Here is a 19,541-nt window from a genome sequence, read left to right as displayed (position 1 = left end):
TGCCTTGAACAGCTGCACTGTGCTTGGAGCACAGGGCTTCCTGGTTTTCAAAGTCCTAAGACTAAGCCTAACAGTAACCCTAGGAAGGTAAATCAGCCGGGTATTAGGGTTCTTCCTGAGGAAAAAGCCGTGAAAGCAGCCATGTTGTGGCACTTCTGCGCTCCCTTTGGGATGCCTTTGGCAGCTGCAGTAAGCGTGGAACTCTGGGCTTCCTGGTTAAAAAAATCCTAGCCCTAGGCTGAACCCTAACCCTAACCCTAGGCAGATAAATCAGCCTAGGTATAGGGATGGTGCCAAGGAAAAAGCTGTGAAAGCTGCCATGTTGTTGCACTTTTGTACTCCCCTTGGGATGCCTTTCGCAGCTGCCGTATGCCTAGAGCCCAGAGCTTGCTGGTTTAAAAAGCTCTACACCTAGGCGTAACCCTAACCCTAACCCTAACACTGGTCATTTAAATCAGCCTGTGTCTAGGAATTATCCCAAGGAAAAAGCTGTGGAGACAGCCATGTTGTGGCACTTTTGCGCTCCCCTTGGGATGCCTTTCACAGCTGCAGTGTGCTTGCAGCACAGGGCTTCCTGGTTTAAGAAACCACAACTTTCGCCCTAACTGGAGGCTTCTAGATCAGCTTTCGTTTCGGGATGGTCCCAAGGAAAAAGCTCTGGACACAGCCAAGTTGTGGCACATTTGCTTTCCCCTTGGGATGCCTTTGGTAGCTGCAGTGCTCCTGAAACTCAGGGCTTCCTGTTTGAAAACATCCTATCCCTAGGCTGAACCCTAACCCTAACCCTAGGCAGATAAATCAGCCTAGTTATAGGGATGTTCCCAAGGAAAAAAGCGCTGGAGGGAGCATGTTGAGGCAATTTTTGGCTGCCCTTGGGAAGCCTTTTGCAGCTGCACTGGGTCTGGAGTTCAGGGTTTACTGATTTAAAAACCCTATCCCGTGGCGTGACCACAGCTGCAACTGGAGGCAAGTAAATCAGCCTAGGGTCCATGATGGTCCCAAGGAAAAAGCGCTGGAGGCAGCCATGTTGTGGTACTTTTGCGCGCTTCTTGGGTAGTCCTTCGCAGCTGCTGTGTTCTTGGAACTCAGGGCTTTCTGGTTAAAAAAACCCTAACCCTAGGCGTAACTCTAACCCTAACCCTAGGAAGCAAATCAGCCTATGGTTCGGGATGGTCTCATGGAAATAGCAGCAGAGGCAGCCAGGTTGTGTCACTTTTGCAGTCCCCTTGGGATGCCTTGAACAGCTGCAGTGTGCCTGGAGCACAGGGCTTCCTAGTTTTAAAAATCCTAGCCCTAGGCCTAAGCCCAGCACTTACCCTAGGAAGGTAAATGAGCCTGGTGTTAGGCTTCTTCCAAAGGAAAAAGCCGTGAAAGCAGCCATGTTGTGGCACTTTTGTACTCCCTTTTGGATGCCTTTCACAGCTCCTCACAGTGTGCCTGGAGGTCTCGGCTACCTGATTTTACAAATCCTAGCCCTAGGCCTAACCCCAACCCTAAGACGAGAAAGGCAAATCAGCCAGGAATTAGGGATGTCCCCAAGGAAAAATCTGTGTACGCAGGCATGTTGTTGTACTTTTGCGCTCCTCTTGGGTAGTCCTTCGCAGCTGCTGCGTTCTTGGAACTCAGGGCTTTCTGGTTAAAAATCCCTAACCCTAGGCGCGAATCTAACCCTAACCCTAGGAAGGAAAATCAGCCTATGATTCGGGATGGTCTCATGGAAATAGCAGCAGAGGCAGCCAAGTTGTGTCACTTTTGTACTCTTCTTTGGGATGCCTTGAACAGCTGCAGTGTGCTTGGAGGACAGGGCTTTCTAGTTTAAAAAATCTTAGCCCTAAGCCTAACCCCAACCCTAAGACGAGAAAGGAAAATCAGCCAGGAATTAGGGATTTTCCCAAGGAAAAAGCTGTGGAGGCAGGAATGTTGTGGAACTTTTGCGCTCCTCTTGTGTAGTCCTTCGCAGCTGCTGTGTTCTTGGAACTCAGGGCTTTCTGGTTAAAAAAACCCTAACCCTAGGCGAAACTCTAACCCTAACCCTAGGAAGAAAATCAGCCTATGGTTCAGGATGGTCTCATGGAAATAGCAGCAGAGGCAGCCAAGTTGTGTCACTTTTGCACTCCCCTTGGGATGCCTTGAACAGCTGCAGTGTGCCTGGAGCACAGGGCTTCCTAGTTTTAAAAATCCTAGCCCTAGGCCTAAGCCTAGCACTTATTCTAGGAAGGTAAATCAGCCTGGTGTTATGCTTCTTCCCAAGGAAAAAGCCGTGAAAGCAGCCATGTTGTGGCACTTGTGTACTCACTTTTGGATGCCTTTCAAAGCTCCAATGTGCCTGGAGGTCTGGGCTACCTGATTTTACAAATCCTAGCCTTAGGCTGAACCCCAACCCTAAGACGAGAAAGGCAAATCAGCCAGGAATTAGGGATGTCCCCAAGGAAAAATCTGTGGAGGCAGGCATGTTGTGGTACTTTTGCGCTCCTCTTGAGTAGTCCTTCGCAGCTGCTGTGTTCTTGGAACTCAGGGCTTTCTGGTTAACCTAACCCTAAGCCTAGGCGTAACTCTAACCCTAACCCTAGGAAGGAAAATCAGCCTATGGTTCGGGATGGTCTCATGGAAATAGCAGCAGAGGCAGCCAAGTTGTGTCACTTTTGCACTCCCCTTGGGATGCCTTGAACAGCTGCAGTGTGCCTGGAGCACAGGGCTTCCTAGTTTTAAAAATCCGAGCCCTAGGCCTAAGCCTAGCACTTACCCCAGGAAGGTAAATAAGCCTGGTGTTATGTTTCTTCCCAAGGAAAAAGCCGTGAAAGCAGCCATGTTGTGGCACATTTGTACTCACTTTTGGATGCCTTTCACAACTTCAGTGTGCCTGGAGGTCTTGGCTACCTGATTTTACAAATCCTAGCCCTAGGCCTAACCCCAACCCTAAGACGAGAAAGGCAAATCAGTCAGGAATTAGGGATGTCCCCAAGGAAAAAGCTGTGGACGTAGGCATGTTGTGGCACTTTTGTACTCCCCTTGGGATGCCTTTCGCATCTGCCGTGTGCCTGGAGCTCAGAGCTTGCTGGTTTAAAAAGCTTTACACCTAGGCGTAACTCTAACCCTAACCCTAACACTGGTCATTTCAATCAGCCTGGGATTAAGAATTATCCCAAGGAAAAAGCTGTGGAAACAGCCATGTTGTGGCACTTTTGCGCTCCCCTTGGGATGCCTTTCACAGCTGCAGTGTGCTTGGAGCACAGGGCTTCCTGGTTTAAAAAATCCTAGCCGTAGGCCTAAGCCTAGCACTTATTCTAGGAAGGTAAATCAGCCTGGTGTTATGCTTCTTCCCAAGGAAAAAGCCGTGAAAGCAGCCATGTTGTGGCACTTGTGTACTCACTTTTGGATGCCTTTCACAGCTCCAGTGTGCCTGGAGGTCTGGGCTACCTGATTTTACAAATCCTAGCCTTAGGCTGAACCCCAACCCTAAGACGAAAAAGGCAAATCAGCCAGGAATTAGGGATGTCCCCAAAGAAAAATCTGTGGAGGCAGGCATGTTGTGGTACTTTTGCGCTCCTCTTGAGTAGTCCTTCGCAGCAGCTGTGTTCTTGGAACTCAGGGCTTTCTGGTTAACCTAACCCTAAGCCTACGCCTAACTCTAACCCTAACCCTAGGAAGGAAAATCAGCCTATGGTTCGGGATGGTCTCATGGAAATAGTAGCAGAGGCTGCCAGGTTGTGTCACTTTTGCACTCCCCTTGGGATGCCTTGAACAGCTGCACTGTGCTTGGAGCACAGGGCTTCCTGGTTTTCAAAGTCCTAAGACTAAGCCTAACAGTAACCCTAGGAAGGTAAATCAGCCGGGTATTAGGGTTCTTCCTGAGGAAAAAGCCGTGAAAGCAGCCATGTTGTGGCACTTCTGCGCTCCCTTTGGGATGCCTTTGGCAGCTGCAGTAAGCGTGGAACTCTGGGCTTCCTGGTTAAAAAAATCCTAGCCCTAGGCTGAACCCTAACCCTAACCCTAGGCAGATAAATCAGCCTAGGTATAGGGATGGTGCCAAGGAAAAAGCTGTGAAAGCTGCCATGTTGTTGCACTTTTGTACTCCCCTTGGGATGCCTTTCGCAGCTGCCGTATGCCTAGAGCCCAGAGCTTGCTGGTTTAAAAAGCTCTACACCTAGGCGTAACCCTAACCCTAACCCTAACACTGGTCATTTAAATCAGCCTGTGTCTAGGAATTATCCCAAGGAAAAAGCTGTGGAGACAGCCATGTTGTGGCACTTTTGCGCTCCCCTTGGGATGCCTTTCACAGCTGCAGTGTGCTTGCAGCACAGGGCTTCCTGGTTTAAGAAACCACAACTTTCGCCCTAACTGGAGGCTTCTAGATCAGCTTTCGTTTCGGGATGGTCCCAAGGAAAAAGCTCTGGACACAGCCAAGTTGTGGCACATTTGCTTTCCCCTTGGGATGCCTTTGGTAGCTGCAGTGCTCCTGAAACTCAGGGCTTCCTGTTTGAAAACATCCTATCCCTAGGCTGAACCCTAACCCTAACCCTAGGCAGATAAATCAGCCTAGTTATAGGGATGTTCCCAAGGAAAAAAGCGCTGGAGGGAGCATGTTGAGGCAATTTTTGGCTGCCCTTGGGAAGCCTTTTGCAGCTGCACTGGGTCTGGAGTTCAGGGTTTACTGATTTAAAAACCCTATCCCGTGGTGTGACCACAGCTGCAACTGGAGGCAAGTAAATCAGCCTAGGGTCCATGATGGTCCCAAGGAAAAAGCGCTGGAGGCAGCCATGTTGTGGTACTTTTGCGCGCTTCTTGGGTAGTCCTTCGCAGCTGCTGTGTTCTTGGAACTCAGGGCTTTCTGGTTAAAAAATCCCTAAGCCTAGGCGTAACTCTAACCCTAACCCTAGGAAGCAAATCAGCCTATGGTTCGGGATGGTCTCATGGAAATAGCAGCAGAGGCAGCCAGGTTGTGTCACTTTTGCAGTCCCCTTGGGATGCCTTGAACAGCTGCAGTGTGCCTGGAGCACAGGGCTTCCTAGTTTTAAAAATCCTAGCCCTAGGCCTAAGCCCAGCACTTACCCTAGGAAGGTAAATGAGCCTGGTGTTAGGCTTCTTCCAAAGGAAAAAGCCGTGAAAGCAGCCATGTTGTGGCACTTTTGTACTCCCTTTTGGATGCCTTTCACAGCTCCTCACAGTGTGCCTGGAGGTCTCGGCTACCTGATTTTACAAATCCTAGCCCTAGGCCTAACCCCAACCCTAAGACGAGAAAGGCAAATCAGCCAGGAATTAGGGATGTCCCCAAGGAAAAATCTGTGTACGCAGGCATGTTGTTGTACTTTTGCGCTCCTCTTGGGTAGTCCTTCGCAGCTGCTGTGTTCTTGGAACTCAGGGCTTTCTGGTTAAAAATCCCTAACCCTAGGCGCGAATCTAACCCTAACCCTAGGAAGGAAAATCAGCCTATGATTCGGGATGGTCTCATGGAAATAGCAGCAGAGGCAGCCAAGTTGTGTCACTTTTGTACTCTTCTTTGGGATGCCTTGAACAGCTGCAGTGTGCTTGGAGGACAGGACTTTCTAGTTTAAAAAATCTTAGCCCTAAGCCTAACCCCAACCCTAAGACGAGAAAGGAAAATCAGCCAGGAATTAGGGATTTTCCCAAGGAAAAAGCTGTGGAGGCAGGAATGTTGTGGAACTTTTGCGCTCCTCTTGTGTAGTCCTTCGCAGCTGCTGTGTTCTTGGAACTCAGGGCTTTCTGGTTAAAAAAACCCTAACCCTAGGCGAAACTCTAACCCTAACCCTAGGAAGAAAATCAGCCTATGGTTCAGGATGGTCTCATGGAAATAGCAGCAGAGGCAGCCAAGTTGTGTCACTTTTGCACTCCCCTTGGGATGCCTTGAACAGCTGCAGTGTGCCTGGAGCACAGGGCTTCCTAGTTTTAAAAATCCTAGCCCTAGGCCTAAGCCTAGCACTTATTCTAGGAAGGTAAATCAGCCTGGTGTTATGCTTCTTCCCAAGGAAAAAGCCGTGAAAGCAGCCATGTTGTGGCACTTGTGTACTCACTTTTGGATGCCTTTCAAAGCTCCAATGTGCCTGGAGGTCTGGGCTACCTGATTTTACAAATCCTAGCCTTAGGCTGAACCCCAACCCTAAGACGAAAAAGGCAAATCAGCCAGGAATTAGGGATGTCCCCAAGGAAAAATCTGTGGAGGCAGGCATGTTGTGGTACTTTTGCGCTCCTCTTGAGTAGTCCTTCGCAGCTGCTGTGTTCTTGGAACTCAGGGCTTTCTGGTTAACCTAACCCTAAGCCTAGGCGTAACTCTAACCCTAACCCTAGGAAGGAAAATCAGCCTATGGTTCGGGATGGTCTCATGGAAATAGCAGCAGAGGCAGCCAAGTTGTGTCACTTTTGCACTCCCCTTGGGATGCCTTGAACAGCTGCAGTGTGCCTGGAGCACAGGGCTTCCTAGTTTTAAAAATCCGAGCCCTAGGCCTAAGCCTAGCACTTACCCCAGGAAGGTAAATAAGCCTGGTGTTATGTTTCTTCCCAAGGAAAAAGCCGTGAAAGCAGCCATGTTGTGGCACATTTGTACTCACTTTTGGATGCCTTTCACAACTTCAGTGTGCCTGGAGGTCTTGGCTACCTGATTTTACAAATCCTAGCCCTAGGCCTAACCCCAACCCTAAGACGAGAAAGGCAAATCAGTCAGGAATTAGGGATGTCCCCAAGGAAAAAGCTGTGGACGTAGGCATGTTGTGGCACTTTTGTACTCCCCTTGGGATGCCTTTCGCATCTGCCGTGTGCCTGGAGCTCAGAGCTTGCTGGTTTAAAAAGCTTTACACCTAGGCGTAACTCTAACCCTAACCCTAACACTGGTCATTTCAATCAGCCTGGGATTAAGAATTATCCCAAGGAAAAAGCTGTGGAAACAGCCATGTTGTGGCACTTTTGCGCTCCCCTTGGGATGCCTTTCACAGCTGCAGTGTGCTTGGAGCACAGGGCTTCCTGGTTTAAAAAATCCTAGCCGTAGGCCTAAGCCTAGCACTTATTCTAGGAAGGTAAATCAGCCTGGTGTTATGCTTCTTCCCAAGGAAAAAGCCGTGAAAGCAGCCATGTTGTGGCACTTGTGTACTCACTTTTGGATGCCTTTCACAGCTCCAGTGTGCCTGGAGGTCTGGGCTACCTGATTTTACAAATCCTAGCCTTAGGCTGAACCCCAACCCTAAGACGAAAAAGGCAAATCAGCCAGGAATTAGGGATGTCCCCAAAGAAAAATCTGTGGAGGCAGGCATGTTGTGGTACTTTTGCGCTCCTCTTGAGTAGTCCTTCGCAGCAGCTGTGTTCTTGGAACTCAGGGCTTTCTGGTTAACCTAACCCTAAGCCTACGCCTAACTCTAACCCTAACCCTAGGAAGGAAAATCAGCCTATGGTTCGGGATGGTCTCATGGAAATAGTAGCAGAGGCTGCCAGGTTGTGTCACTTTTGCACTCCCCTTGGGATGCCTTGAACAGCTGCACTGTGCTTGGAGCACAGGGCTTCCTGGTTTTCAAAGTCCTAAGACTAAGCCTAACAGTAACCCTAGGAAGGTAAATCAGCCGGGTATTAGGGTTCTTCCTGAGGAAAAAGCCGTGAAAGCAGCCATGTTGTGGCACTTCTGCGCTCCCTTTGGGATGCCTTTGGCAGCTGCAGTAAGCGTGGAACTCTGGGCTTCCTGGTTAAAAAAATCCTAGCCCTAGGCTGAACCCTAACCCTAACCCTAGGCAGATAAATCAGCCTAGGTATAGGGATGGTGCCAAGGAAAAAGCTGTGAAAGCTGCCATGTTGTTGCACTTTTGTACTCCCCTTGGGATGCCTTTCGCAGCTGCCGTATGCCTAGAGCCCAGAGCTTGCTGGTTTAAAAAGCTCTACACCTAGGCGTAACCCTAACCCTAACCCTAACACTGGTCATTTAAATCAGCCTGTGTCTAGGAATTATCCCAAGGAAAAAGCTGTGGAGACAGCCATGTTGTGGCACTTTTGCGCTCCCCTTGGGATGCCTTTCACAGCTGCAGTGTGCTTGCAGCACAGGGCTTCCTGGTTTAAGAAACCACAACTTTCGCCCTAACTGGAGGCTTCTAGATCAGCTTTCGTTTCGGGATGGTCCCAAGGAAAAAGCTCTGGACACAGCCAAGTTGTGGCACATTTGCTTTCCCCTTGGGATGCCTTTGGTAGCTGCAGTGCTCCTGAAACTCAGGGCTTCCTGTTTGAAAACATCCTATCCCTAGGCTGAACCCTAACCCTAACCCTAGGCAGATAAATCAGCCTAGTTATAGGGATGTTCCCAAGGAAAAAAGCGCTGGAGGGAGCATGTTGAGGCAATTTTTGGCTGCCCTTGGGAAGCCTTTTGCAGCTGCACTGGGTCTGGAGTTCAGGGTTTACTGATTTAAAAACCCTATCCCGTGGCGTGACCACAGCTGCAACTGGAGGCAAGTAAATCAGCCTAGGGTCCATGATGGTCCCAAGGAAAAAGCGCTGGAGGCAGCCATGTTGTGGTACTTTTGCGCGCTTCTTGGGTAGTCCTTCGCAGCTGCTGTGTTCTTGGAACTCAGGGCTTTCTGGTTAAAAAAACCCTAACCCTAGGCGTAACTCTAACCCTAACCCTAGGAAGCAAATCAGCCTATGGTTCGGGATGGTCTCATGGAAATAGCAGCAGAGGCAGCCAGGTTGTGTCACTTTTGCAGTCCCCTTGGGATGCCTTGAACAGCTGCAGTGTGCCTGGAGCACAGGGCTTCCTAGTTTTAAAAATCCTAGCCCTAGGCCTAAGCCCAGCACTTACCCTAGGAAGGTAAATGAGCCTGGTGTTAGGCTTCTTCCAAAGGAAAAAGCCGTGAAAGCAGCCATGTTGTGGCACTTTTGTACTCCCTTTTGGATGCCTTTCACAGCTCCTCACAGTGTGCCTGGAGGTCTCGGCTACCTGATTTTACAAATCCTAGCCCTAGGCCTAACCCCAACCCTAAGACGAGAAAGGCAAATCAGCCAGGAATTAGGGATGTCCCCAAGGAAAAATCTGTGGAGGCAGGCATGTTGTTGTACTTTTGCGCTCCTCTTGGGTAGTCCTTCGCAGCTGCTGCGTTCTTGGAACTCAGGGCTTTCTGGTTAAAAATCCCTAACCCTAGGCGCGAATCTAACCCTAACCCTAGGAAGGAAAATCAGCCTATGATTCGGGATGGTCTCATGGAAATAGCAGCAGAGGCAGCCAAGTTGTGTCACTTTTGTACTCTTCTTTGGGATGCCTTGAACAGCTGCAGTGTGCTTGGAGGACAGGGCTTTCTAGTTTAAAAAATCTTAGCCCTAAGCCTAACCCCAACCCTAAGACGAGAAAGGAAAATCAGCCAGGAATTAGGGATTTTCCCAAGGAAAAAGCTGTGGAGGCAGGAATGTTGTGGAACTTTTGCGCTCCTCTTGTGTAGTCCTTCGCAGCTGCTGTGTTCTTGGAACTCAGGGCTTTCTGGTTAAAAAAACCCTAACCCTAGGCGAAACTCTAACCCTAACCCTAGGAAGAAAATCAGCCTATGGTTCAGGATGGTCTCATGGAAATAGCAGCAGAGGCAGCCAAGTTGTGTCACTTTTGCACTCCCCTTGGGATGCCTTGAACAGCTGCAGTGTGCCTGGAGCACAGGGCTTCCTAGTTTTAAAAATCCTAGCCCTAGGCCTAAGCCTAGCACTTATTCTAGGAAGGTAAATCAGCCTGGTGTTATGCTTCTTCCCAAGGAAAAAGCCGTGAAAGCAGCCATGTTGTGGCACTTGTGTACTCACTTTTGGATGCCTTTCAAAGCTCCAATGTGCCTGGAGGTCTGGGCTACCTGATTTTACAAATCCTAGCCTTAGGCTGAACCCCAACCCTAAGACGAGAAAGGCAAATCAGCCAGGAATTAGGGATGTCCCCAAGGAAAAATCTGTGGAGGCAGGCATGTTGTGGTACTTTTGCGCTCCTCTTGAGTAGTCCTTCGCAGCTGCTGTGTTCTTGGAACTCAGGGCTTTCTGGTTAACCTAACCCTAAGCCTAGGCGTAACTCTAACCCTAACCCTAGGAAGGAAAATCAGCCTATGGTTCGGGATGGTCTCATGGAAATAGCAGCAGAGGCAGCCAAGTTGTGTCACTTTTGCACTCCCCTTGGGATGCCTTGAACAGCTGCAGTGTGCCTGGAGCACAGGGCTTCCTAGTTTTAAAAATCCGAGCCCTAGGCCTAAGCCTAGCACTTACCCCAGGAAGGTAAATAAGCCTGGTGTTATGTTTCTTCCCAAGGAAAAAGCCGTGAAAGCAGCCATGTTGTGGCACATTTGTACTCACTTTTGGATGCCTTTCACAACTTCAGTGTGCCTGGAGGTCTTGGCTACCTGATTTTACAAATCCTAGCCCTAGGCCTAACCCCAACCCTAAGACGAGAAAGGCAAATCAGTCAGGAATTAGGGATGTCCCCAAGGAAAAAGCTGTGGACGTAGGCATGTTGTGGCACTTTTGTACTCCCCTTGGGATGCCTTTCGCATCTGCCGTGTGCCTGGAGCTCAGAGCTTGCTGGTTTAAAAAGCTTTACACCTAGGCGTAACTCTAACCCTAACCCTAACACTGGTCATTTCAATCAGCCTGGGATTAAGAATTATCCCAAGGAAAAAGCTGTGGAAACAGCCATGTTGTGGCACTTTTGCGCTCCCCTTGGGATGCCTTTCACAGCTGCAGTGTGCTTGGAGCACAGGGCTTCCTGGTTTAAAAAATCCTAGCCGTAGGCCTAAGCCTAGCACTTATTCTAGGAAGGTAAATCAGCCTGGTGTTATGCTTCTTCCCAAGGAAAAAGCCGTGAAAGCAGCCATGTTGTGGCACTTGTGTACTCACTTTTGGATGCCTTTCACAGCTCCAGTGTGCCTGGAGGTCTGGGCTACCTGATTTTACAAATCCTAGCCTTAGGCTGAACCCCAAACCTAAGACGAAAAAGGCAAATCAGCCAGGAATTAGGGATGTCCCCAAGGAAAAATCTGTGGAGGCAGGCATGTTGTGGTACTTTTGCGCTCCTCTTGAGTAGTCCTTCGCAGCTGCTGTGTTCTTGGAACTCAGGGCTTTCTGGTTAACCTAACCCTAACCCTACGCCTAACTCTAACCCTAACCCTAGGAAGGAAAATCAGCCTATGGTTCGGGATGGTCTCATGGAAATAGTAGCAGAGGCTGCCAGGTTGTGTCACTTTTGCACTCCCGTTGGGATGCCTTGAACAGCTGCACTGTGCTTGGAGCACAGGGCTTCCTGGTTTTCAAAGTCCTAAGACTAAGCCTAACAGTAACCCTAGGAAGGTAAATCAGCCGGGTATTAGGGTTCTTCCTGAGGAAAAAGCCGTGAAAGCAGCCATGTTGTGGCACTTCTGCGCTCCCTTTGGGATGCCTTTGGCAGCTGCAGTAAGCGTGGAACTCTGGGCTTCCTGGTTAAAAAAATCCTAGCCCTAGGCTGAACCCTAACCCTAACCCTAGGCAGATAAATCAGCCTAGGTATAGGGATGGTGCCAAGGAAAAAGCTGTGAAAGCTGCCATGTTGTTGCACTTTTGTACTCCCCTTGGGATGCCTTTCGCAGCTGCCGTATGCCTAGAGCCCAGAGCTTGCTGGTTTAAAAAGCTCTACACCTAGGCGTAACCCTAACCCTAACCCTAACACTGGTCATTTAAATCAGCCTGTGTCTAGGAATTATCCCAAGGAAAAAGCTGTGGAGACAGCCATGTTGTGGCACTTTTGCGCTCCCCTTGGGATGCCTTTCACAGCTGCAGTGTGCTTGCAGCACAGGGCTTCCTGGTTTAAGAAACCACAACTTTCGCCCTAACTGGAGGCTTCTAGATCAGCTTTCGTTTCGGGATGGTCCCAAGGAAAAAGCTCTGGACACAGCCAAGTTGTGGCACATTTGCTTTCCCCTTGGGATGCCTTTGGTAGCTGCAGTGCTCCTGAAACTCAGGGCTTCCTGTTTGAAAACATCCTATCCCTAGGCTGAACCCTAACCCTAACCCTAGGCAGATAAATCAGCCTAGTTATAGGGATGTTCCCAAGGAAAAAAGCGCTGGAGGGAGCATGTTGAGGCAATTTTTGGCTGCCCTTGGGAAGCCTTTTGCAGCTGCACTGGGTCTGGAGTTCAGGGTTTACTGATTTAAAAACCCTATCCCGTGGTGTGACCACAGCTGCAACTGGAGGCAAGTAAATCAGCCTAGGGTCCATGATGGTCCCAAGGAAAAAGCGCTGGAGGCAGCCATGTTGTGGTACTTTTGCGCGCTTCTTGGGTAGTCCTTCGCAGCTGCTGTGTTCTTGGAACTCAGGGCTTTCTGGTTAAAAAATCCCTAAGCCTAGGCGTAACTCTAACCCTAACCCTAGGAAGCAAATCAGCCTATGGTTCGGGATGGTCTCATGGAAATAGCAGCAGAGGCAGCCAGGTTGTGTCACTTTTGCAGTCCCCTTGGGATGCCTTGAACAGCTGCAGTGTGCCTGGAGCACAGGGCTTCCTAGTTTTAAAAATCCTAGCCCTAGGCCTAAGCCCAGCACTTACCCTAGGAAGGTAAATGAGCCTGGTGTTAGGCTTCTTCCAAAGGAAAAAGCCGTGAAAGCAGCCATGTTGTGGCACTTTTGTACTCCCGTTTGAATGCCTTTCACAGCTCCTCACAGTGTGCCTGGAGGTCTCGGCTACCTGATTTTACAAATCCTAGCCCTAGGCCTAACCCCAACCCTAAGACGAGAAAGGCAAATCAGCCAGGAATTAGGGATGTCCCCAAGGAAAAATCTGTGGAGGCAGGCATGTTGTTGTACTTTTGCGCTCCTCTTGGGTAGTCCTTCGCAGCTGCTGCGTTCTTGGAACTCAGGGCTTTCTGGTTAAAAATCCCTAACCCTAGGCGCGAATCTAACCCTAACCCTAGGAAGGAAAATCAGCCTATGATTCGGGATGGTCTCATGGAAATAGCAGCAGAGGCAGCCAAGTTGTGTCACTTTTGTACTCTTCTTTGGGATGCCTTGAACAGCTGCAGTGTGCTTGGAGGACAGGGCTTTCTAGTTTAAAAAATCTTAGCCCTAAGCCTAACCCCAACCCTAAGACGAGAAAGGAAAATCAGCCAGGAATTAGGGATTTTCCCAAGGAAAAAGCTGTGGAGGCAGGAATGTTGTGGAACTTTTGCGCTCCTCTTGTGTAGTCCTTCGCAGCTGCTGTGTTCTTGGAACTCAGGGCTTTCTGGTTAAAAAAACCCTAACCCTAGGCGAAACTCTAACCCTAACCCTAGGAAGAAAATCAGCCTATGGTTCAGGATGGTCTCATGGAAATAGCAGCAGAGGCAGCCAAGTTGTGTCACTTTTGCAGTCCCCTTGGGATGCCTTGAACAGCTGCAGTGTGCCTGGAGCACAGGGCTTCCTAGTTTTAAAAATCCTAGCCCTAGGCCTAAGCCTAGCACTTATTCTAGGAAGGTAAATCAGCCTGGTGTTATGCTTCTTCCCAAGGAAAAAGCCGTGAAAGCAGCCATGTTGTGGCACTTTTGTACTCACTTTTGGATGCCTTTCAAAGCTCCAATGTGCCTGGAGGTCTGGGCTACCTGATTTTACAAATCCTAGCCTTAGGCTGAACCCCAAACCTAAGACGAAAAAGGCAAATCAGCCAGGAATTAGGGATGTCCCCAAGGAAAAATCTGTGGAGGCAGGCATGTTGTGGTACTTTTGCGCTCCTCTTGAGTAGTCCTTCGCAGCTGCTGTGTTCTTGGAACTCAGGGCTTTCTGGTTAACCTAACCCTAAGCCTAGGCGTAACTCTAACCCTAACCCTAGGAAGGAAAATCAGCCTATGGTTCGGGATGGTCTCATGGAAATAGCAGCAGAGGCAGCCAAGTTGTGTCACTTTTGCACTCCCCTTGGGATGCCTTGAACAGCTGCAGTGTGCCTGGAGCACAGGGCTTCCTAGTTTTAAAAATCCGAGCCCTAGGCCTAAGCCTAGCACTTACCCCAGGAAGGTAAATAAGCCTGGTGTTATGTTTCTTCCCAAGGAAAAAGCCGTGAAAGCAGCCATGTTGTGGCACATTTGTACTCACTTTTGGATGCCTTTCACAACTTCAATGTGCCTGGAGGTCTTGGCTACCTGATTTTACAAATCCTAGCCCTAGGCCTAACCCCAACCCTAAGACGAGAAAGGCAAATCAGTCAGGAATTAGGGATGTCCCCAAGGAAAAAGCTGTGGACGTAGGCATGTTGTGGCACTTTTGTACTCCCCTTGGGATGCCTTTCGCATCTGCCGTGTGCCTGGAGCTCAGAGCTTGCTGGTTTAAAAAGCTTTACACCTAGGCGTAACTCTAACCCTAACCCTAACACTGGTCATTTCAATCAGCCTGGGATTAAGAATTATCCCAAGGAAAAAGCTGTGGAAACAGCCATGTTGTGGCACTTTTGCGCTCCCCTTGGGATGCCTTTCACAGCTGCAGTGTGCTTGGAGCACAGGGCTTCCTGGTTTAAAAAATCCTAGCCGTAGGCCTAAGCCTAGCACTTATTCTAGGAAGGTAAATCAGCCTGGTGTTATGCTTCTTCCCAAGGAAAAAGCCGTGAAAGCAGCCATGTTGTGGCACTTGTGTACTCACTTTTGGATGCCTTTCACAGCTCCAGTGTGCCTGGAGGTCTGGGCTACCTGATTTTACAAATCCTAGCCTTAGGCTGAACCCCAACCCTAAGACGAAAAAGGCAAATCAGCCAGGAATTAGGGATGTCCCCAAGGAAAAATCTGTGGAGGCAGGCATGTTGTGGTACTTTTGCGCTCCTCTTGAGTAGTCCTTCGCAGCTGCTGTGTTCTTGGAACTCAGGGCTTTCTGGTTAACCTAACCCTAAGCCTAGGCGTAACTCTAACCCTAACCCTAGGAAGGAAAATCAGCCTATGGTTCGGGATGGTCTCATGGAAATAGCAGCAGAGGCAGCCAAGTTGTGTCACTTTTGCACTCCCCTTGGGATGCCTTGAACAGCTGCAGTGTGCCTGGAGCACAGGGCTTCCTAGTTTTAAAAATCCGAGCCCTAGGCCTAAGCCTAGCACTTACCCCAGGAAGGTAAATAAGCCTGGTGTTATGTTTCTTCCCAAGGAAAAAGCCGTGAAAGCAGCCATGTTGTGGCACATTTGTACTCACTTTTGGATGCCTTTCACAACTTCAGTGTGCCTGGAGGTCTTGGCTACCTGATTTTACAAATCCTAGCCCTAGGCCTAACCCCAACCCTAAGACGAGAAAGGCAAATCAGTCAGGAATTAGGGATGTCCCCAAGGAAAAAGCTGTGGACGTAGGCATGTTGTGGCACTTTTGTACTCCCCTTGGGATGCCTTTCGCATCTGCCGTGTGCCTGGAGCTCAGAGCTTGCTGGTTTAAAAAGCTTTACACCTAGGCGTAACTCTAACCCTAACCCTAACACTGGTCATTTCAATCAGCCTGGGATTAAGAATTATCCCAAGGAAAAAGCTGTGGAAACAGCCATGTTGTGGCACTTTTGCGCTCCCCTTGGGATGCCTTTCACAGCTGCAGTGTGCTTGGAGCACAGGGCTTCCTGGTTTAAAAAATCCTAGCCGTAGGCCTAAGCCTAGCACTTATTCTAGGAAGGTAAATCAGCCTGGTGTTATGCTTCTTCCCAAGGAAAAAGCCGTGAAAGCAGCCATGTTGTGGCACTTGTGTACTCACTTTTGGATGCCTTTCACAGCTCCAGTGTGCCTGGAGGTCTGGGCTACCTGATTTTACAAATCCTAGCCTTAGGCTGAACCCCAACCCTAAGACGAAAAAGGCAAATCAGCCAGGAATTAGGGATGTCCCCAAAGAAAAATCTGTGGAGGCAGGCATGTTGTGGTACTTTTGCGCTCCTCTTGAGTAGTCCTTCGCAGCAGCTGTGTTCTTGGAACTCAGGGCTTTCTGGTTAACCTAACCCTAAGCCTACGCCTAACTCTAACCCTAACCCTAGGAAGGAAAATCAGCCTATGGTTCGGGATGGTCTCATGGAAATAGTAGCAGAGGCTGCCAGGTTGTGTCACTTTTGCACTCCCCTTGGGATGCCTTGAACAGCTGCACTGTGCTTGGAGCACAGGGCTTCCTGGTTTTCAAAGTCCTAAGACTAAGCCTAACAGTAACCCTAGGAAGGTAAATCAGCCGGGTATTAGGGTTCTTCCTGAGGAAAAAGCCGTGAAAGCAGCCATGTTGTGGCACTTCTGCGCTCCCTTTGGGATGCCTTTGGCAGCTGCAGTAAGCGTGGAACTCTGGGCTTCCTGGTTAAAAAAATCCTAGCCCTAGGCTGAACCCTAACCCTAACCCTAGGCAGATAAATCAGCCTAGGTATAGGGATGGTGCCAAGGAAAAAGCTGTGAAAGCTGCCATGTTGTTGCACTTTTGTACTCCCCTTGGGATGCCTTTCGCAGCTGCCGTATGCCTAGAGCCCAGAGCTTGCTGGTTTAAAAAGCTCTACACCTAGGCGTAACCCTAACCCTAACCCTAACACTGGTCATTTAAATCAGCCTGTGTCTAGGAATTATCGCAAGGAAAAAGCTGTGGAGACAGCCATGTTGTGGCACTTTTGCGCTCCCCTTGGGATGCCTTTCACAGCTGCAGTGTGCTTGCAGCACAGGGCTTCCTGGTTTAAGAAACCACAACTTTCGCCCTAACTGGAGGCTTCTAGATCAGCTTTCGTTTCGGGATGGTCCCAAGGAAAAAGCTCTGGACACAGCCAAGTTGTGGCACATTTGCTTTCCCCTTGGGATGCCTTTGGTAGCTGCAGTGCTCCTGAAACTCAGGGCTTCCTGTTTGAAAACATCCTATCCCTAGGCTGAACCCTAACCCTAACCCTAGGCAGATAAATCAGCCTAGTTATAGGGATGTTCCCAAGGAAAAAAGCGCTGGAGGGAGCATGTTGAGGCAATTTTTGGCTGCCCTTGGGAAGCCTTTTGCAGCTGCACTGGGTCTGGAGTTCAGGGTTTACTGATTTAAAAACCCTATCCCGTGGCGTGACCACAGCTGCAACTGGAGGCAAGTAAATCAGCCTAGGGTCCATGATGGTCCCAAGGAAAAAGCGCTGGAGGCAGCCATGTTGTGGTACTTTTGCGCGCTTCTTGGGTAGTCCTTCGCAGCTGCTGTGTTCTTGGAACTCAGGGCTTTCTGGTTAAAAAAACCCTAACCCTAGGCGTAACTCTAACCCTAACCCTAGGAAGCAAATCAGCCTATGGTTCGGGATGGTCTCATGGAAATAGCAGCAGAGGCAGCCAGGTTGTGTCACTTTTGCAGTCCCCTTGGGATGCCTTGAACAGCTGCAGTGTGCCTGGAGCACAGGGCTTCCTAGTTTTAAAAATCCTAGCCCTAGGCCTAAGCCCAGCACTTACCCTAGGAAGGTAAATGAGCCTGGTGTTAGGCTTCTTCCAAAGGAAAAAGCCGTGAAAGCAGCCATGTTGTGGCACTTTTGTACTCCCTTTTGGATGCCTTTCACAGCTCCTCACAGTGTGCCTGGAGGTCTCGGCTACCTGATTTTACAAATCCTAGCCCTAGGCCTAACCCCAACCCTAAGACGAGAAAGGCAAATCAGCCAGGAATTAGGGATGTCCCCAAGGAAAAATCTGTGGAGGCAGGCATGTTGTTGTACTTTTGCGCTCCTCTTGGGTAGTCCTTCGCAGCTGCTGCGTTCTTGGAACTCAGGGCTTTCTGGTTAAAAATCCCTAACCCTAGGCGCGAATCTAACCCTAACCCTAGGAAGGAAAATCAGCCTATGATTCGGGATGGTCTCATGGAAATAGCAGCAGAGGCAGCCAAGTTGTGTCACTTTTGTACTCTTCTTTGGGATGCCTTGAACAGCTGCAGTGTGCTTGGAGGACAGGGCTTTCTAGTTTAAAAAATCTTAGCCCTAAGCCTAACCCCAACCCTAAGACGAGAAAGGAAAATCAGCCAGGAATTAGGGATTTTCCCAAGGAAAAAGCTGTGGAGGCAGGAATGTTGTGGAACTTTTGCGCTCCTCTTGTGTAGTCCTTCGCAGCTGCTGTGTTCTTGGAACTCAGGGCTTTCTGGTTAAAAAAACCCTAACCCTAGGCGAAACTCTAACCCTAACCCTAGGAAGAAAATCAGCCTATGGTTCAGGATGGTCTCATGGAAATAGCAGCAGAGGCAGCCAAGTTGTGTCACTTTTGCACTCCCCTTGGGATGCCTTGAACAGCTGCAGTGTGCCTGGAGCACAGGGCTTCCTAGTTTTAAAAATCCTAGCCCTAGGCCTAAGCCTAGCACTTATTCTAGGAAGGTAAATCAGCCTGGTGTTATGCTTCTTCCCAAGGAAAAAGCCGTGAAAGCAGCCATGTTGTGGCACTTGTGTACTCACTTTTGGATGCCTTTCAAAGCTCCAATGTGCCTGGAGGTCTGGGCTACCTGATTTTACAAATCCTAGCCTTAGGCTGAACCCCAACCCTAAGACGAAAAAGGCAAATCAGCCAGGAATTAGGGATGTCCCCAAGGAAAAATCTGTGGAGGCAGGCATGTTGTGGTACTTTTGCGCTCCTCTTGAGTAGTCCTTCGCAGCTGCTGTGTTCTTGGAACTCAGGGCTTTCTGGTTAACCTAACCCTAAGCCTAGGCGTAACTCTAACCCTAACCCTAGGAAGGAAAATCAGCCTATGGTTCGGGATGGTCTCATGGAAATAGCAGCAGAGGCAGCCAAGTTGTGTCACTTTTGCACTCCCCTTGGGATGCCTTGAACAGCTGCAGTGTGCCTGGAGCACAGGGCTTCCTAGTTTTAAAAATCCGAGCCCTAGGCCTAAGCCTAGCACTTACCCCAGGAAGGTAAATAAGCCTGGTGTTATGTTTCTTCCCAAGGAAAAAGCCGTGAAAGCAGCCATGTTGTGGCACATTTGTACTCACTTTTGGATGCCTTTCACAACTTCAGTGTGCCTGGAGGTCTTGGCTACCTGATTTTACAAATCCTAGCCCTAGGCCTAACCCCAACCCTAAGACGAGAAAGGCAAATCAGTCAGGAATTAGGGATGTCCCCAAGGAAAAAGCTGTGGACGTAGGCATGTTGTGGCACTTTTGTACTCCCCTTGGGATGCCTTTCGCATCTGCCGTGTGCCTGGAGCTCAGAGCTTGCTGGTTTAAAAAGCTTTACACCTAGGCGTAACTCTAACCCTAACCCTAACACTGGTCATTTCAATCAGCCTGGGATTAAGAATTATCCCAAGGAAAAAGCTGTGGAAACAGCCATGTTGTGGCACTTTTGCGCTCCCCTTGGGATGCCTTTCACAGCTGCAGTGTGCTTGGAGCACAGGGCTTCCTGGTTTAAAAAATCCTAGCCGTAGGCCTAAGCCTAGCACTTATTCTAGGAAGGTAAATCAGCCTGGTGTTATGCTTCTTCCCAAGGAAAAAGCCGTGAAAGCAGCCATGTTGTGGCACTTGTGTACTCACTTTTGGATGCCTTTCACAGCTCCAGTGTGCCTGGAGGTCTGGGCTACCTGATTTTACAAATCCTAGCCTTAGGCTGAACCCCAAACCTAAGACGAAAAAGGCAAATCAGCCAGGAATTAGGGATGTCCCCAAGGAAAAATCTGTGGAGGCAGGCATGTTGTGGTA

This window comes from Melospiza georgiana, chromosome 29 (genome assembly GCF_028018845.1).
Source record: "Melospiza georgiana isolate bMelGeo1 chromosome 29, bMelGeo1.pri, whole genome shotgun sequence".
Taxonomy (NCBI): domain Eukaryota; kingdom Metazoa; phylum Chordata; class Aves; order Passeriformes; family Passerellidae; genus Melospiza; species Melospiza georgiana.
Note: the sequence above shows the minus strand (reverse complement) of the source record.